We start from the raw sequence: 14,498 nt of genomic DNA on the forward strand, positions 1-14,498 counted from the left end.
GTATCACAGGTCGAGCAGCGTGCAGTATAGTGTACATAGTTCAGTAAGCAATAATGATTTGAGTACTGTAGCACTTGTAGCCCAGCATGAGGATTTACTACCATACGTTTAGCCTAAAGCAGTAATCAATTGGCATTCATTGCATTTGTCAGTTGACGGTATATTGACTTTGTGTAAGTATAAAGGAGGTCATGGGATGTGTTCAGAGCATGTGTGATCACAGATGTAAGAGGAAGGATGGAAAGACCAAAAAAAAACAAGCAAACACGGATGATTGATGGATGTGAAGGAACGAAAGTGTGGAGCGAGACAAGAGCAGCAGAAGGAATGCAGACAGAGGAGGTCTGAAGAGAGGTGAGAGGAAAGAGAAAACAAAGAAAAGATAAGAGGGAGAGAACAGGCAAACAGCAGCAGCGTTATCTGATTCATTAATGGCCGAGCCGCTTGGCCTGTGATTGTATGAGTCGGGGCTCGTTGGAGCAGGTGGACACTCATCAGGCCTCACAGTTCTCTGTTGTTTTCGTCTTTGGTTCAGTGTAAAGTTTGGTCACAGGTGCAAAACTTGCTTGTATTGCATTCCTTCTCACTCTAAAAAGGTCTGATGTTTTTAAATTTTACTTGAATGCAGCTTGACCAGTAGACTAGTGTCTTTTTAGGACATTTTTTATTCCTAGAATGCAAAACCCCATCACAACCCAACTCACAGAAGGCATTCCTTATTATACAAATAAAAACAGGAACACAGGGAAGTTTCCATTCCGCTTCACCTTGTATCATCTTGAACATGAAAGCCATTTACATTGCATTCCCAGGAGCTTGGCCACGTCTACCACAATGGGCTGATTGCAAAGGACGGGTTTGCTTCCTGGTCGTTTTCGGAGCCGCACAAGCTCCACAGCCTCGCAGTGTTTCTGGCATCAGCCTGTGGCTTAGCTGTTCAATCAAAAGGCTTTTTCAAAGGCTTTTTATACACATGCGACCACACACAAACACGCACACAGTCTGGAACGGAGATAAAACCCAGCAGAGTCCCGCCAATGACAGTCAAGGACACGCCGCCACCAATCAGACATGATTATCCGGTAGCTATAGGAGAGGACTGCTAATGAAACATCACTGAGACCTTCCCTCTCTCTCTTCCCCTCCCTCCATCACACGTACGGGTTGCCTTTGCCCAACAAGCTCTTGCACTCAACAGGCCCTCGCTCACCTCTCTACGGTCTCTGTCTGTGCACAGACATCAACGTGTCTATTCTCGTTGCAGCAACGTTTGCGTTAACACTCTCGTACTTCCTGTGTTGTTGGCCGCCACAGTCTTTTCACTTCCCCCTTAAACTCTCACCCTCAGTCTCCAAAAGACCGATTTCAGAGCACCAGAAGAAACCCTTCGACTTTGTGATGGATGTTGCTTTTCATCGGCATTTGATGGCCTTGTTGATGGAGCGCCTGCGTCGCTGGGTTCTTCCATGAGCCGCCATGTCTATCGGCTTACAAACTCCACTGAAAGTGTTTAAAATCTTTTTATTGCAACATTCATGTCGCTGATTTGAGAATATTGCAATGCGCCACTTTTTGAGCTGGAGGCAGCATTGTGAGATGAATTAGAATACGAGAGCGAGCTGAAACTAATGTGATGAACGAGGCAGGTCTGAGAGGAGGCCAAAGAAGGAGGTTCAGTGGAAATTATTTCTGCCGCTCCTCCTTTAAATTCAGTCCCGACGAAGACGCCAACAACTAACTGCAAGAGTAAAGGCAGAGCTGTTTTCACTGTGGTTTGTCACCATTAGCTGCTCAGCTGTTCACAGCATCTTGGTGTCGATCCCTCAACCGTAGAGATGCTCCAAATGTGTAATTCAGCCCGTATAAATAGTTGTAGTGTAAGTTTACGTGACTTTACCCTGACTTTGAGCTTTGACTTTCTCTTCATATCCCTGTGTGTGTGTGTGTGTGTGTGTGTGTGTGTGTGTGTGTGTGTGTGTGTGTGTGTGTGTGTGTGTGTGTGTGTGTGTGTGTGTTGACCGTCTGTTGGTGGACCCAGGTCGCCTCCTGCCAGGAGCATCTGGGTGGAGAGCATGAAGCACGAGCTTTTACACTCATCCACTCACTAGCATACCTGCATTTGCTTCTGTGCACAGTCTATTGCACTACTGCACCATGCGAGTAAACCTCACGTCTCAATCTCGTTCAAACTTTGCAGCCGGAGCACACTACCTCCTCATTACATCATACTTTGAATGAGTAGTACTGTATTTTAGTTTGCAATGTCAAACAGATCTGGAGAGAATGGAGTTGTATTGTACACTCTTAAATGAAATAGAGCATGACCGAACCTCAGCTAAGATTTAAAAAAAACAGTGGTTTGAGCTGCGTCTTGTTGCTGAGGCAAGCAAATATCTGTGTTTTTAAAATGAGGAACAAGACAGTCCTCGCAGGAAGGTTTTTTTTTACCTACAAATGACTTATGTGTAATGACTAATGACGGGATCAAAGAAGGAAGCCGGGTGACGCTGTGACAGAGCAAGAACGACCTCGCCCACCTCATTTTCTAACCCTGACCCCATGTTATTGTTGTAATCATAGCAATGAGGCTCACAAAACCTAGTAGTATCAAACCAAAATCGCAACGTTGGTGTAACAACAAATCCTATTTTGAACCCTTTTGGAAGGGGCATCACATCAGAACATGTTGTTCTAGACGTTGTGGACTAAAGACTTCTTTAAAGTGGGGTCATCATGGTGCAGGGGTAGAGAGGGTGCGCTGCGAACCGCAAGGTTGGTGGTTCAAGTCCTGGGTGCCCCATGTCCCATGATGAAGTGTCCCTGAGCAAGACACCTAGCCCCTATTTACTCCCCGGGCAAAAAAATGTAAAAAGCCATGGGTTAAAAATGTAATGTAAGTCACTTTGGATAAATGCGTCAGCTAAATAACTTGTAATGTAAACATTTAATCTGCAGGACTCGCTGGACTCAAGTGACATCACTTCCAACTTCACTTCATTACCTCAGAATCAGAAGCCATTTATTGCCACATATGTTACACATATTACACAAGGAATTTGACTTGGTGCATTGGTGCAAACTCGTCTGTCTTTCCCTCGTATCGTCGTTTAGTGTTGAGTGCAGACAGCGTGCCAACTTGTGTCCCTCCTGGAAAGACTGAGGACGAAGATGTCACGGTACTCAGCAGAACACCGTGCATGCCGATCATCTGCAATCTTGCAAACTTTAGACCAAAGATATATAAATAAATCTTCATCTCTATACAGAGAAACCAAAACACACGGCCAGTACTCATCAGTGCATGCACACTCAAACACATCATCAAAGCTGATGTGAGTGTGCGTTGTATTTAGCGGGCTATCACAACAATGGCAGAGACTGCACTGTGCCTGACGGACCGAATCTGGATGATGGCGTTGATCGAAGTGTCAGACAGCTGAATCACTGTGACCAACAGGACACATTCACAAGTCCTTTTGTCAGTGTCTGTTTTACCCTTTATTATTTCTTAGTTTATGCTCTACTCCTGGCATCGCAAGGTCACACAGGGAATCAGGCCGCCACAGGATCTCTGGGGTCGTTGGAGATTAAAACATCCCGCTCTGTCCTACTCTCTCGCCGTCTTAACTTGCTGTCACTCTCTACTGACCAGCGCTGGAGGTCCGGGTAAAGCTCTGCTGTGTGTCCGTCCGTCCCGTTAGCCGTGATCAGTGTCCCTGTCCCTGCTAAACGGAATTGCTTGCAGCAGCACTGTAGCCCCCCCGAATGTGAGCCAGCGTTTGTCATGTGTGTAGACCCCTCCACACTAAAATGGTTATCGTCTCACTTTCCATTTTCTTACTTTGCTTTATTTCTACTCTGCTGCTCATGTTTTATTTGGGCCTTTCCCGATGACATCATGGATTTTCTCCACCAGCTCCTTAGATCCTCTCTCTCTCTTTCTCTTTGGGGCTCTTTTTGTTTCTTTGAGCCTCATATCCTCCTTTGTTTTTCTCACTAGCCTTCAATCAGTCCACACATAATTTTTTCTCCCTCCAGCATCACTTTCTCTATTTTTCCCCTCGTCTTTCATCTGTCTCTCTCTCTTTTTCTCTTCTATTCGTTCTATTTGTTTAATTAGGTTGCTGATTGTCCTGTGATGTGCGGACTGAATAGAGAAACTGTCACAAGAGGTCGGTTCTGGATCAACGCTTCCTCCGTCTCTCTCCCTTCTCTCTCGCTTTCTCCCCTCTTCCATAAACATCACAAGTAAACACACGTGGTGAGTTATGGCATTGCATCACACCTGTGAGTTGATTCCCCAAACTGAGTGAAAATGATCTCTAGGGCCACACACCTCGAAGGGACGCTACATGCAAACTCATGTTTTCTATAAAAACCTGAGTCCAGGCATGTGGCATCAAATTCAAAATGATCTCCATCCACACAAGCAGGGCCTGAAAACGAATATGACGTGACTCTTCGTGTAAGATGGCCGTGCATTGCCGGAGAAAAGGGAAGTAGATTGGCTTCCCCTTTTTTTTTAATACGACGGAGTAATGTAGTAGTCTTTAATAATGACAGGTCATGCTTTATGCTAAAGATGCTCATGTTCATTTTTTGTGTAACGTTTTATTTTCTCTCTGTCTCTATAACTCTCTCGCACACATCAAAGTTACTTTAAAATGAACACTTACAGTTCACTAGACAACAGGCTGATAAATTTGGCAAACACGTCGGTTCTTGCAATTGCTGCTCTTGTTCGATTACATTTTATTTGTGACCTTTGGTCGTAAAGAAGAAAAAAGGCAATATAAAGTTCTCTGTTTTGTGTCCGTTGGCCTCCTCAGAGTCGCAAACCATGACTTCAGATGTCTGTTCACTATGACTGATAACATGGACATGCAGCTCCCTCATGGCTCCAAAAACAGCCGATTCCTCAGCAAAAATGCTGACTTTTAACAGCACAACAGCTGCTGGTAAAGAGAGCTGTGTCAGCAGCACCTGGGATCAGTTGTCCCAGTCGAATTGACCTGGTAGTCGGTCGATATTTAAAGCTGTTTTGGATCTTCCAGGACGAGGTTCATGTGATAAGGAAGTGACCAATCAGGGGAGGACAAGTTGTGACTGCGAGCATTGTAGACAAAAATATTTTTGATCTGCAACGACGACGGCTGGAGTGTTTGATAGAGCCCGAAAGTCCTGGATGTATTTGTTCTGAGGCCGGGATGTATGCAGGCCAAAGACTTAACAGACGCGTCACAGCATCTAAACAAAAAACGTAGTTACTCGGCTCTCCAGCGATACACTCAGCAAGGTGTGTATTTGTAGTTTGGTCGTTTTGAGAAATTGTGAGTCAATTTCAGCGCAATTGGTCCCCCAAAATATATAATTATGCAAGTTTTGGCTGCAAAATGCAAATTTAGCAATGGACAGACACGGAGGTGCACACTGATTCCCAAGCGCACACAGTTCCCATTTCCCCTCCTGGAAATGATAATGAACAAATTCCTCAGAGTTTTAGTTTTTTGCACTGGGACATTTTGTCCAGCAAAGACTTGTTGCCGCAGTTAGAAGGCAGACGCAGGAGCAACACATGTAGCAACCTACCAGGCGATTTCACACATCGATGTTGCCTCCACACGAGCGGTTGTGTTGCAGCCATAAAAAGAAGTTTAACGCTTGTTTCAACAGGTGTTTCACCACCAAAAACCTGAGTCCTCCACAGTGTCATAACGCACAGCTCGCTCAATCCTTTTTCCAGGCAAACAAGAGAGTGACTGAAAGAAGGAGGCGTATTCGGTGTGAATGTTCACCGTGCTTTAAACAGCCACAACACGGCTCGCTGTGCAACTGGAACCAGACACAAAAAAGAATACAAAACAGCAACCGCTGTGAAGCACCACAGCAGCCTTCATTCATGATTACAGAAGACTTTAAAGTGTCCAGTGAGGAGAAAAGGTCTGGCGATCATTCATCTCTCTGCAGAGTGTGTTCATGTGGCATGACCTCAGTCAATAAGTCCTTCCCCGGCTCAGTGTTTCCCTGCTGTCCGTCAGGCCTAATTAGCAGCCATTGTCTGGTTGCGCTGTTTTGGTTCAGCGCACACAAACAAACAAAGTAAGTAAAACCTCCATTAAACCCCCGAACATTCTGCAGAAGTTCTCTCACACTTCTCCTTTATCCTCCCCGAGCTGCTAATGCACTGGTTGAAGACTATTAGGTGTTGCTGTGACTTTTCAAACACAAATCTTGTGTTTTTTTACCCCCTCTCCCCTTCCCGTTTGCTCCTTATCAGACTTTGTCTTCCTCACTTCCTCATTGATCCCTCCCGTCACCTCCGTCACCGCGTCTAGGGGCGATTTGATAGATGGATGTGCCAGGCTGCGTATCGATCACCGCCCTTTGATCTGCTGTCAGTCAGACGTTAGCCGGGTTCTGCTCAGCACACCGACAGAGTGTGTTGGTCACAACTAATCATTTTGTGCTCTCTTTAACACAGCAGACAATCACCATACCAGAGCAATGCATTGGCTCATAATGGCCTAAATAGACAAAACAATTGTGAGGCGTATGGACTCATAATTACTTTGTACATAATGGAGTCATTATGTCAGCCCTACCCGCATGCCGATTGGGAAATACCACAGTGTTGATGTGAAGTCTTGTCTTAAAGCCAAGGGTAAATTAACGTAACTAAAAGTCACACTTACATTTGAATACAAAGCAAAGAAAGGAAACATTTTTGTCTGTCTGTCTGTTAAACAAGCTTTTGTACCTTGATGACTTCCGCGGGTGTGTTTGCACATCTGTCTAAAGTGCGTACCCTCCTCTCTTGATGGGTGTATTGTAGCGTTTTGTTTCATAAACGTGTCAGAGTACATTGTTTCCTTCCATGAACAGATGTTTTCTCACCATATGAACCGTAATGGATCCCCCCTCCCCCAAACAATGTGGGGGGGGGGGGCTCCCTGCAGGCAACATTAACCCAGTAGCCTGGTTTCACTCATGTTGCAGCCATGTAGAGAATAAAAGGTTAGACATGTCCCGCTGTAGGAAGTAAGGCTCATTCTTTACATATTTCACCCGCAGCATTTCTTTAAAACATCCTGAGTTACTGGATACGTTGCTGCTTCTATTCCATTTGAACTACAGTTCTATGAAAGCTGATCAACCCCTTTTTGTTGTGTTTGTTGCTCATATTTCCGAAACAATATATGTTGTTATTATTACTATCTACACTAGCGGATAGTAACACGGCATAGAGGTCCATTGAATACTGCACTATTCATGCTCGCAATTATGTTGTGATCAGGTTGGATTAGATTCAACTTTATTATCATGTATGCATCAAGAGGCAAAATTTAGTTTAGCGTATAAACAGAAGGGTAAACAAGTAGTAAAGTGTGGGGCGTGTGCTCAATGAAAAGTCATATCTAACTATGAAGCAAGGCGTGCTCCTCCGATCTACTTGCTATTGGTGGGTGTATTGCCGGGGACCCCATGGAGTGCTCTGTCAGATCTGTCCGTTCTGGCTTTGAGTAGCTGTGACTTTTGGGCATTATGCAACTTGGTCGTGTTAAGATTATGAATATGTATATGCTGAATAAACAGCTGGAGATGTTTAACAATGGGGGCATGTGTTAACTGCAGTACATCTGTGCGAATATCACTGTCTACAGTTTTATATCTCTCTGTGGTTGTTGATAGAGGACATGTGCACATTGCCTCCCGATTCAGTGAAACTAAAATATTCATAGTCTCCATTTCCTAAAGTCACCTTGCACATTTTCAGTTACGTCTGCCTGTACGTCTCAAGACTTCAGACTTTTCAATCCGTGGCTCGCTCACACTCCAACTGAACCCTGCTCCTCCCATCTCGCCTACATTGTCATTATAACCAATCGCACAAAGTTGTGCTGTTGGCACTTGCATGTTGTCAGAGCTCATATACTCCAAAATCCGACCCTGCACAACGCCAATTATTGCATCTGAAGTGCCACATTTCATATTACGTACTGTTACCAATTGTGCCCTGTGAGACCCGATGGCCTCAAACGTGGCCTACTTGTTGCAGGTAAAGCACTCAAATGCTTGTTTGAATGAATTGAATTTTCGCCATTCGCTGCAGCCACGTCGGCAGTTGGTTGGTGGTATCATTCAGCGTGGTTACATGGATTCGAATAACTGGGATAGTCGGACTGAAATCGAATTATCCGTTTCATGTAAACATCTTTGTCCGACTATGTGCGGTCCGACTACGATCCGATTAACACCCCTGGATAACTCGATCCGATCCAGTTGATAGTTCGACTATTGCAGCATGTAACGGTGAATCGGATAAGGAACTGGACTTTGCGTCTTTGCACATGCTTGAGATCCCGACGGCGTCTTCTCTCCGTTATCAAATCAGCCAATAGCGCCATTCGCATTCGCTGTACTCCTATTAACATCATGCAAAAATAGTAGAGGGTTGTAGCTTCACCTTTCTCTCCGTTCGCCATCTTTCCCGTAATGTTGATGTTGTTGTTGTTGGTAGTGGTGAAGCGGTCAAGCGGAAATGGCTGTATCACAACTAGTTGTAATGAAAACAGCGCCACCTATCGTATCGGATATGACATTGGTTCGATTTATTCACTGCCATGTATATTGGGATAATAGCACTTGCCCCGAAAGATAGCATAGTCCGACTAAGCAAAGATTCGAATTATACCATCATGTAATGTCTTGCTGCATTGTGGATCCCAGCAGCTGGTTGAGAATCCCAAAGCGCTGTTTCAGCCACAAACACTTATACATGTAATTGCTTTGATCTGGTATTATTACTACTACATATGTGTTTGAGTTTGCTTTGGCCCCGTCTCCATTCACCTATGAGGAGTTTCATGCAGATTCCTCAGCCGCCGTCTTTCTCTCTTTGCTACCTCCTATGAGGCGATAATGTCCCCTCTCTGAACATGGTTGACTCGACTGTGATAACACTTTGTGAAAGTGCAAAGAGACCTCAGGCCCTCGGCCCATAACTCAGCGTCTCCGCCTGAATGAGGCAGGTAGACATGAATGGAATTGTAAATGGCTCCTTTGAAAAAAAGGGGGAAAGGGGCCAACCCTCTAACAAATTGCACATAAACAAATAGAAGCTGGCCATTGGTTGTTCTGTCGCCAAAATCTTTTAAAATAGAGAGAGTTACTTGGAGAGAGAGACGGACCCCTTTCCTCCTCCTCTAGCCTAATGGAAAAATATATTAGGAGTGTAACGATTCGAATTCGATTCGCGATTCATGGTTGCCGATTCAATTCATGGACGATCTGGGTTAATTTAGAACGATTCAATTCGATTCAGTGACTTGAAATCGATTCAGTAACTTTACTGGACAGTGCAGGCAAAGTTTCCGAGATCGCTGTTGTTTCTTGTAAGGAAATCAGGTTTAAATTAATTATGGATATTATAAACAAGCAAACAACAATTAATGGCAAATGTATTAACCTTTTATTTGAATCAAGTGCCATTTTCAATGTAAACTAAACTAAATGTTTGGATCAATTCACAGAACCCCGGATTTTCAACCACATTGTAGGGTCTCATGTCTTTACAGATAAACTTGGTAATTGTTACTGTGATGTTGAGTTTGGTGCTGGCGAGGCCTGAGGTGTCTGCAGAGCTGGAGTTACCTTCTGCTGCTGCTGCAGCAGTAACGCTGCTAGAGGTGCCTGACTGTCGGCGTTGTTTAATCCCACGGCGCCTTAGTAGATGGCCGGAAAGATTCATCGTGTTTCCGTGTTTTTTTATTTGGCTTCTACATATTCTACAAACAGCGACCGACTTATTTAGAACACCTCCGTGTTTGCAAAAGCCAAAATGTTTCCACACGTTGGATCGATAAGTTGGTTTGTAAATGTCTCGCTCGCAGCCGTCTCCTCCACGATGTGTTTTATTGTTGTTCAGAGTTTCGCGCGGCTGCCGCTGCGCACTGATGACGTCACAGACAGGCAGACTGAATCGAGTAACGTTTAACGTATCTAAAGTGCTAAAAAACAAACAAACAAACAAACACACATCTATACAGTTTTTGTACTTAAATCCAATGTGCAGTTTCCAAGTATTGATACAATCGATTATGTACCATTTCAATCGATTTGTAATCGATATATGTCGTCCCGAATGCCGATTTGCGGAGCACAGATCGCAGGAATATAAATCAATTAATCAATTCAGTGAATGAATCGTTACACCCCTAATATATATATATATATATATATATATATATATATATATATACAGGCAAAAGTTGAAAAGCACAAAAATAGCCGGCGGTGAAAAACAAAACAAAAATTGTGTTATTTATTTCAAGTGGCACAGAGGCTCGAGGGGATTCGTTGTGATGGCAGCACCGTGTGTGATTTATGTCTCCACAGCGCGGGGAAGAAGTCCACCGAATTTAAGTAGGACAGCAGGAATATGGAAGGCAGGGACGTCCCCCGATGACGACCTCTCAGAGAGACAATGATGCACATATTTGAGAAACGATTCCCAGTGAAATATAAGCCGGTTTGTCATCACGTCTTTAGAGTGTGTACAAAGGAACTCACGGAACTACGTGAAGACAAACAGACATATAATAGATTCAGACGAATGAATCCATGAGCGCGTGTTTCGCTTTGTGCAGCACAGCCGAAACCAGGTCATCCCGTTGTCCTTGTGAAAAACGCATAGACGCAGATTCACAGGTCGCTAAATGGCGCTGACGGCGTCGTCTAATTAGCGCTCAACACCACCGCACTCCGTCCTCCTCATCTGTGGTGTTGGCGTGTGATGGTGGAGCCACGTCCAGCTTCCCACTGGGGACAGACGCCTCTAGAAGCCATGGCTCTCTCCGAGTTGTTCTCCGTAGCTCTGACTAGAGTGGGAGCAATTTGAGATACACGTGAGGAGGAAAAGCCCGGACAATGATTGAAACGCCCTGCTGAGCTGAGATAAGAGCTGAGAACGGAACGATGGTAAACATCACAGAGAGCACATTTCTTTAAAGCTTAAAGCTGAAGACTCTTTGAGGAATAGATTGAAGGCTCGAGGCCTCGAGGACCTGATGTTCTGAGAGATGATTTAGAAATGTGGAAACTGGTGCGGTAGAATTAAAAGTTTCGCGTGGCAGAAATACTTTTGCTTTCAAGAAGCCTGGTTGAGAGGGATTTTGTATTGTATGGAAAAGTAATTATCAACTCTTATAAATATGCAGACACATAAATTACATTAGTACATCAATACAACACATTGTATTTGTAAAGAATCAGCCAGCTTCCTGTTTATTCACTTTAAGACACTTTTGGATGGATTTTATTGACCATAAAAGTATGTTTTTCACATTTTTTCAAAGCCCATAATGACATGTATACGTTGACCAAATACCAAATTAAAATGCCTGTTTTATTTCCGTATTAACAGTCCAAAACTTCAGAACCAAGAGTTTCAATTCAATAACATACTAATTGATTCATTTACTATTTCAGCCCTTAACTATATTGATAGAGCCAGACCCCCTATAAGGGTGAACAAGGAACAAACTAAACTAACCTCCAGCTGCTCTTCCCCCACCTCACCCCCTTCTCTCTAATGCTTCCTCCCCCCTTCTTCCTCTTCCCATTGTGACCAACCACCTTTTCTTTTTTACTCATCTTGTGGAATCTGCTGCATCACTGAAGACCCCCCCCCAGCCCACACAGGCACTGGCCTCTTCCACACAGCAGAGACTCACACACTGAGGCGGGCCGGCCTTGACATGCAAATATAGCCTGAGTAGGCGGCAGCCTGTGAGCAGCCTGTGCTGCAATGTGAGGACTCCTGCAAGCCCCGCCCACAGAAGCCAGTTGCTAAGCAACCTTGTTGGCGAGGGGAGGGAGCGGCCGTGAATTCAACAACTGTTGCCTGAATCTAAGCTCTCACTGTGTGAACGCGAGTCGGCCGGCGAACGCAGTCAGCGAGGAAGGGAAAGAGTGTGAGGTGCAGAGTCTGGGCTTGTGTGAGTGTGTGTGTTTGTGTGTGTGTGTGTGTGTGTGTGTGAGTGCGTGTGAGACACCAGACAGCCGGTGCAGTGTTTTTAAAGGGAACGGTACATCTGCTCCTCTGCCTCTCTACTTTGGACTGAACCACTAACAAGGACTCACCCTTTGGACTATCCCAGCTCTACTGGCCTCTCAAGGGAACACCTGCGCGTGCGTGCAGGTGTGTGCGCTGTGTGTGTGTGTGCGTTTGCGTGTGAGCGGAGGCAGCGGACTTTGCCCCCGGTGAACAGTGGATGACTTCAGTGGACGCGTGAAGAGGGGGACTGCTGACCATGGACTCCCCTCACTAGTGGACGGGGTAAGCGGAGCACACTGCACGCAGCCAGCTGGAGGCAAGCGGGCTGATCACATGACAGAGCGAGAACAAAACAGGGACTCCATCAGGAGGAACCTGAGGGTTGTAGTTAGAGACAGGCGTGACATTTAGGAAAGCAGGGGTAGTTTATACGTGCAGGGGGGGGAGTTCTGCGGCTGTGCAGGGTCCGTTGCCCCCCCCCCCTTCAGATGAGCGTGTGTGTGTGTGTGTGTGTGTGTGTGTGTGTTGACCCCTGGCACACAGTCTGTCTGTCCCTTCGTGTTGTCTCCCCCCTCGTCCCCCGTCTACTCTCCCCATCACTTCCTCTCTCTCTCTCTTTCGAGCGCCCGCGGTTCGCAATGGGCTCAATTGGAGAAAAAGCATCGGTGGCTGCAAGGAGGCGATAAAGGAGGGCGAGCGAGACAGAAGGCGTGTGCAGGCCGGGCGGGTAGAAGCGGCTCATAGAGGAGTAGTTTCTGTCTGACAGGACCAATGGGAGAATGATGTTTGGCACTGGAATAGAAGATAGCGTGGGATGTTATGATTCCTCCCGTCATGTGTTTTTAACATCCTCACTGTAAATATTCAGTCTGAATCGAGTTATCGCTTTTTAAAAATTTTATTTAGACCATAATTTGGAGAAAGAAGAGAAGTTTTTCCCGAAAAAATCCAGTTGTGTTTGGAAGCGGCCACACTGAAAGCAGAGTGGGTGTACAACAGGGCTGAGGATTGACTTCATGTATTTGAAGATACTTGATTAGCTGCCTGGAAGAAAATAATATTACAGTTTTACCTAAACAATTAAAGTAGAGAGGTGTGCGATATCGAGATCATCTTCAGAATTCAGAAGATCTAAATAAACAAGGCGCTGTTGACAACATAAGTGATCCATATTGTCCGTTGTGATATCCGTCCGGTGATCCATAAATAGAATGGCACGGTGGCTTTTGTTTGTGAAGATTTTAATGGCAACAGGTAACGTCAGACGTTCGTGGTTTTGAATGCTCCTGGTCTGTGACATAACACAACGAGATTCACTCGTCTTCATCCGAGCAGGAAACACCCTTTTCTCTTTTAGAAAGAAAACACTTTGATTACGTTAATGTAATTTTAGCTGGGTTTTTTTGTTTCACAATTGTTTGATCACGTTTCCCTTTAACGAGAAGCGGCACGTCTTTGACGTTGCACCGTGTGTGCACCAGGACTAGAATAACTAGATTAGCATGCAGTGCTGAGCCGCGCAGGCTGAATGGAGGCTAATCTGCATGAGTTTAGAACAGTCACTCCTTTCTATGATGTCACATATAACATCACATTGGTACTGAGAGAGAGGGAAGAGTAATCTCTGGACAAAACCAAGGATTATCTATAACACGCTCACATTTTTCTCAAGCCTTTTTTTGTCTCCGAACTTCTCATACTTGTTTTTTTTCATATTTTGGGAAAAATATTTAAAGTAGTTATTGTTCCAAAGCGCAAAAGACAATGGCTTAAGCAACGGCTCAAGCAACGGGTGAAAAGAGGCCAAGTCGGACCACCTGCTGAGGGGTCTGCCCCTAACCGCCACTGAAATGCCCCCATTCAGCGGCTGACAGCAGGAAGGCTGACAAACAGGCACTTAGGAGAAAGACAAAGACTTTCTTTTCTTTTCCCCGGACGTGAGTTTGATGACACGGGGAGGACGGTCCGTACGCTGGACACAACACACATGGGCTGAGGACCAAACGTGAGGGAGGGTCCCTGCAGCTATGCTTGAGTCGTGCACCTTGAAAATAAAGTATTTTTTTCTCTGCCTGTAATCATTATCAGCAGCTCCATTGAGTCACAACCTTGGGTTGACTTCTGAGGGTTAAAGCGGCCTGCCTTGTTTTGGTATGAAGACGCGTGGTTGGCACAGAGACTGCAGGCTAATAACCCAACATGCACCTGCCTGCCTGGTGTGACAACTTCTCTAAATCACACCTCAATATGCCAGCGGTAACGTGGGGTTCATATACGTTTGACTGGTGCTGGTGCTGTACACAGTGGACATTCTTTTTTTAATTCTGCATGGTGAGAAACGTGAAACGTGCTCAGTGTGCTGCTCTGGTCCCTCCCTACACTGTCCTTTGTCCACTGCAACATTCCTGGTAATATAAAGCAGCTACCTGTTTGGACTCAGGTG

General features: G+C 45.2%; 1 protein-coding gene across 4 annotated transcripts in view; it reads left to right on the forward strand.

Moving 5' to 3' along the window:
* Positions 1-14,498, forward strand: part of rab11fip4b (RAB11 family interacting protein 4 (class II) b) — a 42,503-nt gene that overhangs the window by 6,022 nt on the left and 21,983 nt on the right. For 2 of the 4 annotated variants that reach the window (XM_040186687.2, XM_040186688.2), the window contains exon 1: positions 11,808-12,337. The exons of the other annotated variants lie outside the window; for them this stretch is intronic. The gene's annotated coding sequence lies outside the window, so the exon portion shown is untranslated. Of the gene's footprint in view, positions 1-11,807; positions 12,338-14,498 lie in introns of those variants that run through there. 4 annotated transcript variants of the gene reach the window in all.

Source organism: Gasterosteus aculeatus, chromosome 9 (assembly GCF_964276395.1).
Source record: "Gasterosteus aculeatus chromosome 9, fGasAcu3.hap1.1, whole genome shotgun sequence".
Taxonomy (NCBI): domain Eukaryota; kingdom Metazoa; phylum Chordata; class Actinopteri; order Perciformes; family Gasterosteidae; genus Gasterosteus; species Gasterosteus aculeatus.